Genomic DNA, 20,057 nt, shown 5'->3' with positions numbered 1-20,057 from the left:
GGTTTGGAAGAGGAAGAACTGACAAAATAGGGGAAAATCTGGAAGAGCAGAGATTTAAGAGACAAATGAAGAATGGCTTAGCTCAGACGAGCAAATCAAATAGGCAAAGAGACACTATATCTCAAGTGAGTGTTCGGGCTAGCTTCAATACACTGAATATTGGCTTTGAGATATACAAATAGAGAGATGAGATAAGGAAATGATGAAGACGAGGAAAAAAAAATGAGACAGGGTAATACAAAAATTGAAGGCAACTAGATAAGAATGCTGGAGATCGATTGAGATAAGAGGGACGATAAAGAGAGAAGGAAATGGGCGCCAACTCAACCAAACGGTTGAGATTTTTTTTTAAGTAACAAACGACAGGGAAGAAATAACACTTGATACACTGACCTGAATACAAAAACAAATCAATATTTAACTTGTATTGCTATAACATATAATATACTGTATAGTAGAAACTGAAATAAAAATCAAAATAGTAACAATCAATATATTTATCAACAATTAATGATTGAACATTATGTATAAATATCTTATATTATACATCTACATAACATATAAATAACAGTAGTAGTGGGTGGTATAACAGTGAGAGAGGACCTAACAGCCACTATAATTAAAAAAATCACTACTACTGGCCAAGGAAAAGTTATATATTAGTAAACAGTCAAAGTCCGTGTGAATAGCTAAAGTCTTAACTTAAGGTTAGTAATATATTAAAAAAACTAATTGGACTGACAAGTGTCCAGAGCACTCAAATACCAGGCTATGTGTAAGTATGACACTTAACACAGACACTGGGAGAATTCTAACATTTTCAACAAAACAACGAGTCAGGTAATATACTCTACGCAAATCAAATGATGCTCACTCAAATAGTATTTAAAACCTCTCTATAATATATTATATTTAATTATTATTATTACCCCTTCCCTTATTTAATTTTAAAACTGATTGAATTACTTATTATTTATACCATTATCTAGTTTATTTTAACACATGTATTTTATACCCTACTATTATTAATAAAAACAAAAACCAACCCCCCCATTTATTCAAAACTCTATACTTAAGTTGCTTGATTGCGTGCACACAAGAAGTTCACAAAAGTAAATGTAAACAAAAGGTAAATAGTACTATGAAATGCAAATAATATAGATAAAAATTAGCTTAGCTTTTACAATCACTGATCCAAATCAAGTCCAATAGGATGGGTGAGGTCCTCGTGGCTCCTATAAAGTCCAATGTAAAGCTGTCGCTGTGTGGAAGAGCTCCTGTATCAAGTAGAGGTAATGGTAATAGATATTGGTATGTTTCTGTGTTTACAAAAAAAACTGGTTCTGGATATAGGGACGAACTCTACAAAACAAGATAACATTCAATAAAACATCAAAGTCTCAATCAAATTGCAACAGTACACATTTTAACATCGGATCAACCCTGTATCTTTTTTTTTACCAAACAAATAAACATCGCCCAGGCATCCTGTCAGCTTGTGACAGACGCTGTCAATTTGTTGCAGCTGCGTGTTGGTTCGAATATTCTCGAAGGTACTAATTACTTTTATGTTAATTATAAAAACAGACAAAAACTCCTATATTATTCTATTGCAAAAACATGGTCAACGAAGGTCAAATGATATGAAAGCATATCACTAAGATTTTTACCGTGCTTCTTCACAAAACAAAATGAAGACATAAAGATAAAAAAACATGGTCAAAGAAGGTCAAATGATATGAAAACCTATCACTAAGATTTTTACTGTGTTTCTTCACAAAATAACATAAAGACAATATCAGAGAGCCGTTTTATCTAAAATAAATGATCTACAGGCGTACCTGGAACTAACATGCAAACTTCATTGCTTACGCCATAACAGCATTGCTCATTTCTTCATATACAAATTATTGGATATTTACTTGCTTTGTCACTTTGGTTACTCCGAACATTTATTGAAACTTTGTTTGTTTGAAATAGTTGATTGTATGTAATTTATCCGATGGTATTCATTTATTTCATTTATTCCAGAAATTCGTCCCTCTGAAGATTTTACGTTTGCATGTTTACTTTTGAGCGAGCGTACCTGACTAAATCATTGATCTTCATCGGAAATTCGATTTCCTTTCGACAGTGGGCAAGCCTGCGCTGTAGACGACTGTATATATTTCTACGCTGACCACTAGCGTCACACAAGGGTTTATTTAGGGGCTTTGAATTGAATGGAATTCTAGTTGAATTTATTTAATTAATAGCGTAATCGCTACAACTTAAGTGCCTAAATAACTTCAAATAAACAGATCTATTCGTTTCTTCTTAAATCATTAGAAAATAAATTAAGCATGCATCAAGTGTTCTTTAGGATGGGTAAAAAGCAAACACATGAATTCACTATAAAGAAAAAGAATGTGTGTGTACTTTGTACGCACGTAAGAAGTTAGACTTCTATTATATGATTATATGATTATGAACGAAATTAATATACTTTTTATTTATATTTTATTTAAATATTAAATTAATTTATACTTACTACTTCTCAAACATTTTTATTAAAACAGTGCCAAAAATTAAAATAATAAAAGAATAAAACACACACAAACGCATTAAAAATGCCACAAATTATTTCTGAACATTAATTTTCGGAAATTTTTTTAACTAAATACGTATTTTCTGAAAATAAAATTATATAATAAATATACTTACAATCATAAAATATATAAAAAAAAATAAAAAAATAAAAGTTTCTATTGGGATTCGAACTAACTTACCAGCGCGGCTGGTATTGGCGTTATATTGGGGTTCACTCGCATTAAACGCTTCGCCACGGAGACAGTGTGTCATTATGTGCGAAGATCGACTAACTAAACGGATTAAACTTTTGACATTTTTGAATTATGTAAATCAAATTATTTTGATTTCGAATTGAAATGATTTAGAATTGACTATTTCACTAGACTGTTTTTAACTGATAAAACGGCATAGCAACGCTTCGTTTCCTACTGACAAAACTCCTTAATGACGTGAAATCTCAGCGACAAAATTATGACAGATCCATCACGAAAGTGTCTGGTAATAACAAATAAGTAAAGATTATATTTCGTTGATATGGTGCATTAATTGTCTCGTGAAATAGTCTTGTCGAATCTCATTCGAGAGAAAATTATTTCTGGCAAAATTTTCTTCTGGTTTCATTCAAGTTCGTTGCCTTTTGGTAATTTTCGCTTATGAAATTTTGACAAAATCACTCGACTGACGTCACGTGATTTAAGTCAAAATTTAATTCGCGAAAATTGCCAGGCAACAAACTTTCATCTATCTATCTATCAGCGAGGTTCCTACAGCCTCTGCCGCTTCTCGCATTTCGACCGCCATCGTTATCTGTCCATCCATTCGTCTTCTTTGATGGCTCTATCTTTCATGATGTGCCGTACATTTTCTTCCCAGGCAACTGAAGGTCTTCCCCTTCTTCTTCTTTGGTGTGGTATGTAATTTAAAGCTTTCTTTGGCCATCTATCTTCATTCATTCGTTTCACGTGACCATACCACACTAGTTGTCTAGTTTCAATTTTATCTACACTGGAATATACAGTATGTGTCCTCCTTCTAATATCTTCATTCCTGATGTGATCTTTTTTAGATATACCACACGCTCTCCTTAGATAATCCATTTCTACTACTTCTATTCTTTTCCTATCTTTTTTTGTCATCTGCCAAACTTCTGCCCCATAAGTCATAATAGGCTCTACCAAGGTACGATAGATTGTCAATTTCGTTTCTTGCCTTATATCTTTAGACCACAGTAGAGAGCTCAGAATGTTTACCGCTTTTTTGCCCTGCTGCGTTCTCTTTTCGATGTCTCTTTTGGTAGTGCCTTCTTTAGATATTATAGATCCGAGATATTTATATTCATTACATCTTTTCGTGGTTCTAATTTCTAACTCTGGATCTTCTTCATCATCCCATATTTTAAGATACTCTGTCTTTGACATATTCATATTAAGGCCCCATTTTTCATATTCTTTCTTTAGTTTTCTAAACATGTAGTCCATGTCTTCCTCATCATTCGCTACGACTACCTGATCATCTGCAAAAAACAAAGTTGTTAGACATTTACCACTGCCTATGTCTATTCCCATTCCGGATACTTGTTTCCTCCACTGCTCTAGCGATGATTGAATATATATTTTAAATAAAGTCGGAGACAGACAACATCCTTGTTTAAGCCCCTTTGATATAGGGAATGATTCAGATATAAAGTTTCCTTCTTTAACGACACTTCTTGCATTTTTGTATATATTTGCGATAGCATCCACATACTCTCTACTGAGACCTACCTTCGTCAATGTTTGAAACAGTTTTTTCAAAGGTACCGTATCGTATGCCTTCTCCAAAACTACAAACAATAGGTGGGTAGATAGATTCCTTGCCTTCCGTTTTTCTATTACCTGCTGCAGAACGAATATATTATCAGTGCACGATCTTCCTGCACGAAATCCACTTTGTTCTTCCATGTCTTCGTATTCTGATTCTATTCTTTTCTTTATTATTCGACCGTACAACCTCCCTACTGAGCTGGTAACAGTTATTCCTCTATAATTAGAGCATATGCGTTTATCCCCTTTCTTGAATACTGAGCTGATGTATCCAACATTCCAATCATCAGGGATATTTTGTCCTTTTAAGCATTTATTAAATAGTTGAACCAACATCTCATGTAATATGTTTGGTCCGTACTTTACCAACTCAATTGGGATGTCTCCAGGTCCTGCTGCTTTACCGTTTTTAGATCTTTTGAGGGCTTCGCTTAACTCTCCGGTTGTTATCTCAACTATTTGTGTATGTTCGGCTAATTCTTCCATTTCGATCTCTTGGAATTTACATCTATCTTCTGTCAGTAAAATCTCATAATGGTGTTTCCACTGTTTAAGATCTATTAACTTTATGTTAGATTTTTCCTTTCCTTCCCTCTGGAGAGACTTTATTACCTTCCACGCTTGCCCAACTCTTGTTCCACCCATATACCTATCCACTTCTGCGCATTTTCGGCACAAACTTTCATACCAGTCGAAAATATTGCCGGCGAAATTTTCCCTCTTGTGATATTATATACGAAAAAATACAACAAAACATAGAGTAAGAAAACAATATATTAGGTGAATATTGATAGAAATTTTGATGGTAATCAAATTATGTAAATAAAAGTATTACATACTATGTATTTTGGTAGGTTCAAATAGGTAGATACCTATGATACATTTATAATTATTACGTACCTGTTGCTTTAAAAACTATTTAAAAAATCACTACAATTATAAACTTTTTTGTTTCTGTCCTCACAACAATAAAATTAATATATTATACATTTGTTTACCTTCATATTGAACAATTATTTATTATTGACAGATCATTTCAACACCCAATCAGAGCCCGTATAACGACTAATAAATTTCGCAATCACTTGCATCGTGCAAAGTGGCTATGTTCAAATATCATAAAAAAATTTGATCAACTATTTTTAAAACACTTACCAGTGTAAGATTCTTTAGCTTTGAATAAGCGAGATCGTAGATCGTCCCGGTTGATTGTTGTTATCCACAGTTCTCTACGCCTTCGAGCTAATAGTTTTTTTATCAGTAATTTTGCGGCACTCATACTAGTCACAGTTTGATGGGCTTTCACATTGGCATGCAACAATCATCTCTTCTATGTTAATAAGTCCAAAAATATAATATGAAAACTATTTAAAAAGGCAGTATAACCATTAACTAACTTTTTGTTTGTTGTTTCTCTTCCTACAAATTTTAAAACGAAACAACCATACATAACCAAACCACAGTCCCACAGCTGTGCCACAGCTGCCATATTGGATAATTTTTGTCATGTCATTTGAACATCCAATCAGAACAAAGTTGTAATGCGACTGCACCGGGATCAAAGGTTTTAATCCTATTAAAATTCACCCTCATATCGCGCGTAAAGAAGTATAACTTCAAAAATTCAAGGCGTAGAATACATTTTCATTCCACAATACTGAAAGACGCCTATAATGGATATAAAAATCGTATGATATACAGGGTAAAATGAAAAATATTGTTTTCTGCTAAAGATGAAATTAAAAAAAAATATATAAAGTGTTTTCGTATCGTTACAACACACGAAAGCGGTTGACTGGCTTAACCATTCCTCCCCTAGTCACTTAAAACCGCCGCGGTTTGACGACGGAGCGGTTGCATGTGTACGATTCCATTTGTTCCTTGGCAAATTCAACCGCTGCGGTTGGGTTTCAACCGCCCTCATGTAGACAAGCTGTAAAGATCAACAATAGTTAAACGTCCACGCCTGAAATCTCCCTGATATTTTTTTAGAAACGGTTTGATTTAAGATTTCAATCTCTCATGCAAGATGCTGCACAATAACTTAAATGTCGTTATTCTTCTTCAATTTGTGTAGACATGACTCTGCCTGTTTTTCAATGTGCCTCCAGTATCATTCCATCGTTTTCGTGGCCTTCTCACTGATCGTCTTCCTATTGGTTAAACGTCTCTCACCGTCCTTACCTATTTGTTGTCATTCGGCTAAGTGGTCGTTCCATTCTACTCTTCTGTTTTTCACCCAGTTATTAATGTTGTCCACCTTGCATCTCCGTCGTATATCTGCACATCTAGGTTTATCTCATACTGTCTTACCATCGATTTTTCGAAGGTACGTCGTTATTAAGGCGAGTTTTTCTGTGGCAATTTTTGCATTCTAAGTGATTCCCCTTTTTATCTAACGAGCATGTCAAATCTAATCTTCACTCCCCGAGCATTTTCTCCTCAGGTCTAATACAAACTATTTTTAGAATCAGATTGGCGATCTGCTCTCCACCATGATTAAATAACTCTGCTGGGATACCATCGCTGCCTGGGATTTGTAATTTTTTAGATAGATTTTTAATAAATGTTTTTGCGTTTTTTACCGAGGGAGATGCCACAAATTCTTTTGCTTCTCCAGTTCCATGTTGTTAGTTGGTTCTCCTTCCCGCATCTGTTGAAAGTATCTTATCCCGTAATAAGATATTAATTAATACATAGGCCAAAATGACAGCTCAGCACTTTAATGAATGACATATAGGTAAATACAACGTTTTGAAATAAAAAATTAAGTAAAATCCTTTATAAAAGGTATATAACTTATTAAAATTTCCTAAAAAGGGCTACATCACATATATTCAGAACTAGTTTCCAATCTGATTACAGATCATTATTAGTGTTGAACAGGATGCTCACATTCTAAGCCACCAAATCTGAAAATATTTGGGTAAAAACCCTTTAAAATTATACAGTCAGGGAAACATTGACTGGAATTGTTATAAGTAACAAGGATGTTTTAAATATCAGATGATTAGGCCGCGGGCACCATTTGACCCTCACTTGAGTTGAATATGTTCAAAGGTTCAGAAACCTCATATTTTAGATGGTCGATGACAATGGTCGATGGCCGATGGAAATCGATGGTCGATGAGTTGCCATCGACCATTCAAAATGTGAGGTTGCTGGACCTTTGAAGGTATTCAACTCAAGTGAGGGTCAAATGATGCTTGCGGCCTAATGATATGATATTTAGAATGTCCATGTTACTTATAACAATTATAGACAATGTTCCTATGAATGTGTAATTTTAACGGGTTTTTAAGGGGAATTTTGATAAATTATTTACCTTTTATAAAGGATTTTACTTAAATTTTTTGTGATATATGGTATACAGCCAGCTATAGGAAACTACTACTACTACTACATTTTCCTTGTGGATTTGTTTTGAAATTGTTTGAAATTTTTTTGTAATAAAATACCAGAAATTTAAGAACCTGTAGTTAATGAATGCAATTAAGTTTCAGTATTACATGTTCACTTATATTCCATGTCAAGTACGAGTCAAGTATAAGTTGTATCTGTAATCAACTAAACCGGCGTCCAAGTCATTATGAAGAAGACTAAATTCCATCCATATAAAATACTCTCAATGTAGAAACTTAGTGGAGATGATTATGGCCACCGCGCTGTTTACATTTTTGTATAATAATCAGTGAGAATCAAGATTTTCCATGGACTTGTATACACACCAAAAATTAAATGTATGGGCTGCTATTCTTGGCAATCTGGAGGGGCCATTTTTTGCCTGTCAATTTGACTAATGTGCGTATTTAAAATTACTGGAAGACGCCATTACTTCTGCCTTGACTGATGTTATTGAAAATAATCAACAACGTGATAAAGACCATTTGATATTTCAACAAGACAGTGCTCCACCGCATGATACTTTACTTGTTCGTCAATATTTAGACTATAATTTTTCACGGGATTGGATTGGGGGACAGGCAGTATCGAATAGCCTCCTGGATCACCAGATTTGTCTCCTCTGGATCTTTTTGTGAAGACATCTTAAAATAAAATCTTGATGATTTACGTCAACGAATTGTCAACGAATGACTAAAAAGCACTCTATATCACTCTATATTAAATTATAGTGCAGAAAAATGAAACATTAATTATTATAGGCTATTGATTATGTTCAAAATAAAAGAGCTAAAAGGAGCTACAACGTTAATGAGATTTTATTATCTCAACGGACCTCTATATTTGAAAAAACCGCGGAGTGCTACCATTTAAATGGGTGCGTTTTTGAGAAAATGGCGAATTAGTCCCTAGGCTCAGGGTGAATTAGGGTGAGCTCTATGCACTTCTGGCACAAACACGTCTACAGGTAAATTATTCCAGGTTAAATTTACTATCGAAATGTCATATTTTTAAGTAAAAAATATTTTTTTTACAAAAACATATTCAAAAGAAAAGCAAGAAAAAAACACAAAAGGAAGCAATATTGTTCATTGTCCGATAAATTTTTCCCTCAGGGCTATTGGTATAGATATTGTCTCAGCCAAAAGAAATCAGTCCTTTCTCTTTAAAATAACGTTTAGTAAAAGTTACTCGGATTTATATTTTCTGAAATAGGATTTTTCAAATTTAGCCGCTCACAGCATTTTTGGACCATTTTCCCCATTATTTTGCAAAGATTGTTCTGTAACTTTTTCTACGCATTTCTAGATATATGTAATGGTAGCTTTAGTAGAAATAGAAGTCCATTACCTTTAAAATAGTATATTGTATATGGTTGTGTGACTATTTTTAAGCAAGTTATGATTTTTCAAGGTTTTGTACTTTTCATGATTGTGGATATTTTTTATGATAATTGTTTAAATTTCTTATTATGACTTTTTTTCTTGTACATTTAGGTATATACATTGTGCAAAAGAACAAAGTTTATTTCTTTACCTTAAAATGGTGTATTGCAAAAAATTGTAGGATTATTGTTAAACAAGATATCCGTAGGATATCCAATGGTATCTCTAATTTGAGAAAAATTTAAAATTTTTTATTTTTTTCAATTAGATGAATATAATTACATATTATAACATAATTTTTAATTCCAAATAACTTTTCTTAAAAACACTTCGACATTGTGAAAAATAAAGGTACTTTACTCCTGAGCGAAATTCATATTTTTTAACATACCTCGTAAACTATTAATAAAATTTTATATCTGATGATTGCATCTTAGGTCTTAGATTATGCAGAGCATTTTATAAAGAATAATATTTTTCATTAAGTAAATAATAAAAATGTTTTCCATATGGTTCCAATTTAGTGGGACCTGTAGCAGGTGTATATGTCACATTTTGAGAAATCATATCTTGTTTAAAAATAGTCCTAGAATTCTATTCAATACAACATTCTAAAAAGAAAAGAAAATAGGCTTACTTTTTTACTGCACAATGTATATAACTAAATATACAATAAAAAAAGTTAATATAAATAATAGTAAAAAAATTTCAAAAACCATATCTTGCTTAAAAATAGCAACACAGCCTTCTACAATAGACCATTTTAAAGGTAATTGACTTTTCTTACTACTAAAATGTAATACCTAAAGCTGCGTAGAAAAAAGTTACAGAACAATGTTTGCGAAGTAACAAGGAAAATGGGCCAAAATCGCTGTGAGTAACGAAATTTGAAAAATCATTTTTTGTAAACTATACATTATAGAGAATTCTATGAAACACTGTTTTAAAGAGAAAGGACGGAAGTTTTTTTCCATGAAGCAATGCCTTTACCTATATTCCAATGGGAAAAAGTTATGGGACAAAAAACAAAATTGCTATCTTTTGTGTTGTTATCTTGCTTTTCTTTTGAATATATTTAAAACAAAATATATTTTTGACTTTAAAATGTGATGTTTCGATAGTAAATTTAACCTGGGACCATTTTTCTGTAGACGTGTTTGTGCCAAAAGTGCATACAACTTATCCTTATTCGCCCGGTGCCTATGGACTAATTATTCACCCCGTTCTCAAAAAAGCACCAATTTAAATGGTAGCACTCCGCGGTTTTTTCATATTTAAAGGTCCATTGATTATATTAAGCAATAAAACCCCGTTAACGTTGTAGTTCATTTCTAAAATACATAATCAGTAGCCTATTATTGGTTCCTATATTAACATAGTAGATATGAGGTAATAAACAAACGAGTAGAAGTGGACCCATTGCGTTGTTAGTAAATTAATTTCTCTGGGATACAAACCAGTGCGTACATATGCCCAACTATATTGTTATTTATTACTTAGTATATTGCTGTCCGACTCAGTTATTAACATTAACCGATTGCGGTTCTCCATTCCATTCCGGTATACCCAATTAAACAAGTTTCTCCATTTTCTGTCTATCGTAAATACTAACCCTAATAATACACTAATTTACTTCTGCACGTTAATAGTACGAAGTGTGTACCTCGGGGGACATCTGTCGTGCAATTATTATTCAAAGGCTCTCCTTCAGTCCTTTGATAATTACGTTCGAATTTCGAGACCACACGTATAGTGTTAATTTGTATGTGAATCTGATTTGGCCGACTTGGCCAAATTAAAATCTCTGGAATATATTTGCTTCGTAATCTGCATGCTAAGATTAGACGAACAACATCCAATGATCGCCCAAGGAGAATGGGTTCATATAACTTATATTAATAGGTGTTTGACAACACCTTGATGAATCAATATTTTAAATATCCACAACAAGTTTGCGTGTAAGAGTTGATATCGTTCGTCCGCTATAACTTTTCCCATGCGTCACGATTCATTTTCAGATAAATTAAGTCAAAACATAAAGTGACATGAACGTCAATGTGTATATAGTGTGAGGCAGATAACTGGCCTATTAGAAATATTTAGAAAACTAAAGGCAACAGAATCATGAAAATTGAAATGAAGGGGTTTCGAAGGGTGATCTACTTAATGAAAATATTTTCATCAATTTGCCACTTCCGGTTATACCGGAAGTTGCTTAAAACTTCGTTTTTTTAAATGGGACACCCTGTATATTTTTACATTTTTAGATTCTATTCGATGTCTTCTTTCTTAAAATATGCGGTTTTGTAATGTTTTACAGGGTAGTTTAAAAGCTAATTACGTTTTTTTTTATTAATTTCGTAGCAACTTTCACACCCTGTAGAATTGTAGTAGTTGGATATCAAAAACTCTATTTATGTTAAAAAGATTTTTAATATAGTCTACTATTATTAAAAATTATTAGTATAGCTAAATGTTAAATTTTAGTATACAGGGTTGGTCGAAACCCGGAATGAGGATTTTCTGAATTTTCTTAAATGGAACACCCTGTATTTTAGTATTGCAATGAAAAGACATTTTATGGTACTTTTTATTTCTTAAGCATTCCGTGTACCTAAATGCTTTAATTTGTGCTTAATTGTTAATCGCGCCAAGAATGTTAACTACGTAGGTATTTTGATAGCTCAACCATTATTGGCAATTTTAAAGAGCAATCTAGATTAATATGTATTTATTTCCGAAAAATTATTTGTTATTGGATATTTTCACGGCCAACCTAATAAAATTTCACGTATTTTTTGTTGAAATTAATGTTTGGTTTGAATCACCAATAACTCACAAATTAAAGTAGTTAGGTATAGGGAATGCTTAAGAAATAAAAAAGTAGCATAAAATATCATTTCATTACAATAATGAAATATAGGAAGTTCCATTTAAGAAAACTCGGAAAATACTCTTTCCGAGTTTCGACCAACCCTGTATAGTAAAATTCAACATTTAGCTATACTAACAATTTTTAACAATAGTAGACTATATTAAAAATCATTTGAACGTAAATATAGTTTTTGATGTCAAACTACTACAATTCTACAGGGTGTGAAATTTGCTATGAAATTAATAAAAAAACGTAATTATCTTTTAAACTACCCTGTATAACATTACAAAACTTCACATTTTAAGAAAGAAGACATCCAGGAGAATCCAAAAATGTAAAAATATACAGGATGTTCCATTTAAAAAAACGAAGTTATAAGCCCAACGCCGGTATAACCGGACGTAGCAAATCGATGAAAATATTTTCATTAAAGAGATCACTCTTCAAAACCCATTTATTCCGATTTTCATAATCCTGTTGCCTTTAGTTCTCGAGATATTTCTAATAGGACTTTATCTGCCTCACCCTGTATACATTTTGTATACTGTATACTATATACTACACACATCGGCGTACGTTTCACTTTATGTTTTGACTTAATTTATTTGAATATGAATCGTGACGCATGGGAAAAGTTATAGCGGACGAACAATATATTTATGCCGATGACCTGGTAATTGTTAAAAAATCAGAAAAAGACTTGCAGGTGAATGTGAATGTTTGAAATGAAGCCTTTAGGAAATTTGCGATGAAAAAAATATTGAAAAAACAGAAGCTTTAGTGATATCGAAAACTCAAGAAAGTATAAATGTACAGCTGAATAATGAGACCATTACACAAGTAGAGGACTTTAAGTATCTAGGATGAACAATGAATGGACAAGAAAATATACAACCAGAAATAAACTGAAGGGTAATGAGCGCAACAAAATTATACTATTCACTAAATAAAAGTTTTATTAGGAAGAAAGAAGTAATCCTGAAAACAAAAATGAAAGTATGAATGAAGTATCAAAATTGAACAAAAATGAAAGTATTTCATACTGTATACGAGCCGGTGCTACTCTACGGTAGTGAAACGTGGACAGTGATCGACAACATCCGTAGTAAAATTCAAGCATGCGAAATGCGATATTGACGTGCGGTATCCGGGGTGACCAGACGTGATCGTATAAGAAATGAAGACATACGTGAAAGGTATTGTATTGGAAGGACCTTAGACAGACTTGAAACGAAACATTTATCGTGGTTCGGACATATGGTGAGAATGATTGAAGGTCGAACTGTAAAGAGGGTATGGCATCCGACAACAGACGACGAAGGGGCAGGGCAGCAAGAACGTGGAACGCAAATATTGGAAAGGCTTGCGTAAAAAGAAATATTGGGTGGAGAGAAGCAGAAAGACTAGCTACTAACCGAAAGGTATGGAGATGTCTGATTTCTCCACTTACCTCGACACCGTTAGGAACAAGAGGATGGCTTAAGTAGGTAAGTAAGTAACTAAGTACAAGGGAGAATTTCCTGTAGCTGACTGTATACCATTATTTACAAGTAAATTTAATAAAAAAAGTAAAAAGTTTTCTTGCTAAAAGGTATATTTATTTAAAAAAGCCACAAAAGGGCAACAAATATGACAACAAAACGTTTTCGCTCTGTAAAAATAACATCATCAGTATTACAAGAGCATGCTAAGCCACCCAAAAATACAAAGGTTAAACCTTTTAGAAAAAGACTAAATGTCTTTCATAAACAAATACATTATTAAATCAAAAGCATGGATATGATCACTATGGATATGGCCTTAAAGTGTCTTTCATTTTTCTCAAGGTAATGACCTAATTACTACCTAGCAATCCACGCACCACATGTGGGAGTCATATGTTTTTCAACACGCCATATCCATGGGTCTCATATCCATCCTTTGGATTTAATAATGTATTTATTTATGTAAGACATTTAGCCTTGTTCTAAAAGGTTTTAACCTTTGTATTTTTGGGTGCTTTAGCATGTTCTTGTAACACTGATGATGCTCTTTGTACAGAGCGAAAACGTTTTGATGTGATATTTGTGGCCCATTTATGGCTTTTTAAATAAATATACATTTTACCAAGAACAATTTTTCATTCAATTTACGAATCTTTTAAGGTGATTGTTTTGTAGCCGTTGGTCATATAATTATTATGAATTTTTATCTAAAAATTGAAAATAAATAATAATTATTTGATATCGCCCCAATATTAAAAAAATCACATTAACTTAAAGACCTTCAGCAAAGATATGCTCGGATGAAGCCCTAATTAGCCTAGCCCTCTTTTTCTTTGTAGCCTTTTATTGTTCATTTTTAAACATAGACCTCTACCAACTCTTTCCATCGAACTTTATTCTGAGCAAAATGCTTTTAATTTGTTCCAATAATCTTTTTAGTACCATCTACCTATCTCATCTGTGGTATTCCTCTTTGTCGTACACCCTTTTAAGTTTTCCATTGTTTTTTTTTTTCATCACTAGGTGAGGAATCTGCAAATAAACGTCGGAGGTAAACATTTCCGACAGTGCTGGGTTCCTAAGCTAAAAGAAAGATCCCCTTGAAAGTCATGTCGACCAAATGGCCCTGAGTCAGACTCACCTGTCATCCATAACTCTGATGTGGTCTGACCAGTTAAACCCCGTCCCTCTCATACTAGTCCATTAGGTTGGAATCGTCGGTTAGAAATAACTTGTTCCCGATGTCTTCTTTCTCGTTATACCAAGCGATAGGGAAAGCCGCGTGAAGCTGACCTGTGTGATCTTTCTCATTGTCTGTCTGCACCTCCGTCGACATTCACCTCATTCCACATGTCAGGTCGTTTTGTCATGCCTGTCTATCTGTCATGTCTGTCACCATTTTCGTTCCTATCACTTTCTCATTCGTGCTTGCCTTTACCTCTACATATGTTCTTCCTACCTCTGCAATTACAGTTCTGCCTCTTGCTCTTATTCTATCTCGTTTCTGTTTATAGTTATACGTCTGGGGTTGCTTTTTGTAATTTTTTTTGTCATATTCGTTTTTAGGCCGTCATATTCGGAGATGTCTGTGATGTCTATGGTTCCTCCACCATAGTTTGTAATTCTTCAAATGGGCTCACCATTAGGGATGGCGGTTTTTGACAAAACACCGGTTTTCGGTTATACCGGTTTTTTTTTGCTTACGGTTTAACCTGGCGGTTATAACCGGCCAAAAAACCGGTTTTTAGAAAAACCGGTTTTCGGTTTTTTTAATCCAATAGGTTACAAAGTTACATTTACAATACACTTTAGTTTGCGATACTCCATTCGACTCGATACCAATATGATCAAAATTAGTACTGTCGAAAGAACATGTATTACTTTTTTGTACACGTTTGTATATTTGTAGAATAGGTACATTTTAACTCATTTATTATATCCTGTATGAGTGTATCGTTTTGAAAACGTAGCGAAATTCTTGGAGATTCGTATTCGTAATCCGTAATTCGATATTCATAATCAGAGCATTATTTTTGGTAATCAGAAAAAGTCATTCACCCACTTTCAATGTCAAGAGTTAAGTGTGACAAATAGATGATGTTTGCATTCAACTAGATCACTTCTTATGCAAATACAGTAAAACCTCGATATAACGGACCTGTATTTAAAGAACTTCGGATATAAGGGACAAAAAATCGGGTCAAATGTAAAAAAATGAAAAATATCCTATTACCGTATAATAATATAATATTAATTATATTATACATACTTAACCCTGCCCATACCAAGATACATTGCATAACAACGGGGTCCCCGTGGACCCCAAACGCTGTATTTTATAAATTTAATAATTTCAATAAACTTTTTATTATAGCAAAATGAAGACACATTATTTCTAAATACATACATGTCTTTTTTATTTTAAACCTATTTTTATATAACGGAGTTTCGGCTTTAACGGACACCCCGTCCCTCAAATTAGTCCGTTATATCGAGGTTTTACTGTATTATGATTACAAATACCTTTTCAAGGAAATATTATAATAAAACTTAATAATTGTTTCTGGCTGATGTGAGACTGCCCTTTCAGTTTGCTTCTGTATTTTATAAAATAAAATAAAATTTGAATTATGGTTTTGTTTGGAATAATTACTTGAGAATAATAATTATGATTGGGATCCGAAATAATATCTAACCTAATCCTAATCACTGTAAAAACCTAATAACCGGTTTTTATTTTAAAAAGAAAAAACTGGTTATAACCGGGACAAAAAAAAACAACCGGTAAAACCGGTTATTGCGAAGTAAAAAAACCGGTTTTAGGTTTAACCCGGTAGGTTTTTCCCATCCCTACTCACCATAGATAATCAATGATATCTTCAGCGAATCAGAGTTGGTTTAACTGGTTACCATTAAGTTAATGCCAAACGTAGACAAAATTTGTAGTTTCAAAAACGTCTACTACAGCGCTAGTTTAGACAACTTTGGTGATATTACGTCGCCTTGTCGAACTCTTCTCTTAATGGGAATGAAATTTATATTTTCGTCTAGTTCTAATTGCGTTTTCATATATTTTATGTATTAATTGCCTATATCTCAAATCTAGTATACAAATGCGGGTTGCTCAAAGGCGTAAGGAAAGATCCATGCTGGGCGTAACCCTACGGGATAAAATAAGAAATGAAGATCTTAGACAAAGGACCGGTATCGCAGATGTTAGATAACGTATCACCAGGCTCAAATGGAACTGGGCAGGACACGTCGCCAGGTTGAAATATTTAAGATGGACACGAAAGCTGATGGAGTGAAGACCAAGAGAAGATATACACAGTAGAGGAAGGCCGCCTACACGATAAACAGATGACATCAGGCGGATTAGTAAAAACTGGCAACAATCAGCACAAAGCCGTGAAATGTGGAAACAATTGGGGAGACCTATGGTTCTCGATAATGTCAAAACGCCTTTATATATTCTAAGAAAGGGAAGAAATACGGGTAGTTGGTTTATCTGCGTCTCTATTAACCCTCGCAGAACCAATAGACCGATCAAATAAAATTACAATGCATGTAAAGCAAAATGTAATTCCGTACAGGTTGGAATAAATTTTTTATCAAAGTTTAGGTCAAAACAAAAGATATTTTCAAGAAAGTATAAGATTAATATGAGGGGATCATTGTTTAAATAATTAAAAATGGGTAATTTTTTCTCAAAATTTATTTTTTAAGTGCTGCGGTAATTCATGTTAATACTAAGGTTTTTGCAATTTTTTTCTGCAGAGCTTAAGAAACAGTCTTTTATGTAAGACTCACTAAATTAAATTTGACCCTTAAATTATTTAAATAATTGTAAATCAAAATTGGAAAACAAGTTTTAAAAAAATATATTATTTGCATTATAAATAAGCACTATCAAACATTTTGTTTTGCATAAAAAGTTGCGCTGTCGTATCAGCATAAATTAAAAAAAATTGGTAGATAAATATTGAATAGTTTATGAGATATTTAATTTGTTTATAAAAAACTACCATTTTTTCAATTGCAAAAATGCGGTTGTTGTCGATAGAGCTTACAAGTTGTTAAGGCGTCCTTTGTTTTGCTTTTATGTATATTTTTGATAAATGTATTGACAAATCAAAATTTCAATTAAACACTCCTCAAAAATGGCGTTTGACAATTGGTGTAATTTGTTTAAAGTTTGTTTTTTTAATAACATCGCCGGGATTAAAAATTTTTAAATTATTTTTCGATATTCGTTTTTCGGGTAGTTTTTGACACATCAACAAAAGAAAAAAAATTTCTAGAACCATTTTTTGCCGAGATAGCTTATCCAAGTTTAAAAATTCAAAATTTGTTTATTAATCAATATTAAAATTTAAAAGTGCGTGAGTACATCTATTAACCCTACTACTTAACAATGCCATTTATACACATAATCAAAATTGTAGAATATTTTAAAAAATAATAATTTTCATAGCACCTTACATGACAAATTTTTGTATGAAGAGTGGTGCAGTAGTACTTTGCAATATATTTTCGTTAATAATGGGCCAATTTCAATGTTTTTTTTTTAATTTGGGGTAGCATATAAAAATAATCTATATAACATCTGCATAACCCTTTTTGCAATAAATATTCAATAGTTTGTTATAAACAATATTTTTTTCAAAAAAATTTTGTATCTAATATTGTGATAAATAAAAATTGGCACCAAAGATAACCACAAAATAGTAATAAACAAATTTTTATTTTACAAATCTAACAAACCAGTAAAATTTTGTTAAAATCCATAAAAACTTTTTTCTTTGTACAAATCATTGGCAAACTCTCGCAAAGTTAATGTGAATACAAAAGAAAATATATACAAAAATGAAGGACAACCTCTATTATAAATCTATTATGTATATAAGCGAATAAAAATCAACAAATATGTATATAGGTACACAATTTTTAGTGTAGGTAGGTACTACCTGTTATAAAGGTTGTAAAATTAAATGTAAAATACATATGTATGTATGTATGTAAATCAAATATAAAATACATATATATATTTTAATATTGTACAAAGAAAAAATTCTTTAACAAATTTTTAATGCTAATTCATTATTATTTTGTTAATTTTTTTATAAAAAAATTTTTTGATCAATTTTTATTTATCACACGCAAAAAAATTGTATATAACAAATTGACGAATATTTATTGTAAAAAGTGTCATTTAGATGTTATTATTTTTATATGCTACACTAAACTAAAAAAAAAAAACAAAAATGAATAACCGTTTTCACCAGAGAAGGTTCCCATTGTTTTCAGTCTGGTGGGATGTAGAGTAACGTTACTTTATTATATATGCCATTAGATTGAAAATTTAGTCTTAAAAAAAGCATTGAAATTGGTCCATTATTAACGAAAATATTGCAAAGTACTACTGCACCACTCTTCATACAAAAATATTTCATTTAAAGTAGCTACGAAAATCATTATTTTTTAAAATACCCTAAAATTTTAACTCTATGTATAAATGACTTTGTTGAGTAGTAGCGTTGATAGATGTACTCACGCACTTTAAAATGTTAAAATTGATAAATAAACAAAATATGAATTTTTAAACTTAGAAATGCTGTCTCGGCCAAAAAAGGATCTAGAATTTTTTTTTCTTTTGTAGGTGTGTCAAAAACTACCAGGAACACGAATATCGAAAAATAATTTCAAAATTTTTAATCCCGGTGATGTTATTAAAAAAACAAATTTTAAACAAATTACACCAATTTTCAAACACCATTTTGGAGGGGTGTTTAATTGGAATTTTGGTTTGTCAATACATCTGTCGGAGATATACATAAAATCAAAAAAAATGAGACCTTTAAAACTTGTATACTCTATCGGCAACAATCGCGTTTTGGCAGTTGAAAAAATGGTAATTTTTTATAAACAAATTGAATATCTCATAAACTACTTAATATTTATTAAACAATTTTTTTTCTCTTTATACTGGTACCATAGTGCAACTTTTTCAGCAAAATAAAATGTTTTATATTGTTTATTTATAATGAAAATAATGTTTTTTTGGAAATTTGTTTCTCAATTTTGATTTAAAATTATTAAAATAAATTAAGGATCAAATTCAATCCAGTAAGTCTTACATAAAATATTGGGTCTTCAGATTGGCAAAAAAAATTGTAAAATCCTTAATAAAAACATTAAACTACCGCAGCAGTTAAAAAAGTAAATTTTGTGCAAAAATTTCCCATTTTCAATTATTTAAACAATGATCCCCTCATATGAATCATATACTTTCTTGAAAATATCTTATGTTTGGACCTAAACTTTGATAAAAAAAATTATTCCAACCTGTACGGAATTACATTTTGATTATATTTTATTTTATTGGGCTACAAACTTTTAGTATGAACAACGAGGACCAAGGAGGGTTAATAAATGTCCACAAATAAATTAATTAAAAACGCGCTTCTTTATTTATACCTATTTAAAAATAACAGTTTTATATTATTTTTTTTTTATTTAGAAAGTATAGCCGCATCCA

The 20,057-nt window shown here is 32.0% G+C and overlaps 1 long non-coding RNA gene across 1 annotated transcript; it reads right to left on the bottom strand.

Moving 5' to 3' along the window:
- Positions 1 to 479: 479 nt before the first annotated feature.
- Positions 480 to 2,184, bottom strand: LOC126892973 (uncharacterized). Its single transcript, XR_007701073.1, has 2 exons — positions 1,842 to 2,184; positions 480 to 1,362 (listed from the first exon to the last, which is right to left on the bottom strand). It is a non-coding gene; the product is annotated as an uncharacterized LOC126892973 (long non-coding RNA).
- Between the last annotated feature and the right edge of the window lie 17,873 nt (positions 2,185 to 20,057).

Source organism: Diabrotica virgifera, chromosome 9 (genome assembly GCF_917563875.1).
Source record: "Diabrotica virgifera virgifera chromosome 9, PGI_DIABVI_V3a".
In the NCBI taxonomy this organism is placed as follows: Eukaryota; Metazoa; Arthropoda; class Insecta; order Coleoptera; family Chrysomelidae; genus Diabrotica; species Diabrotica virgifera.
The sequence above is the reverse complement of the archived record's forward strand: the minus strand, read 5'-3'. Positions and strand labels throughout refer to the sequence as shown.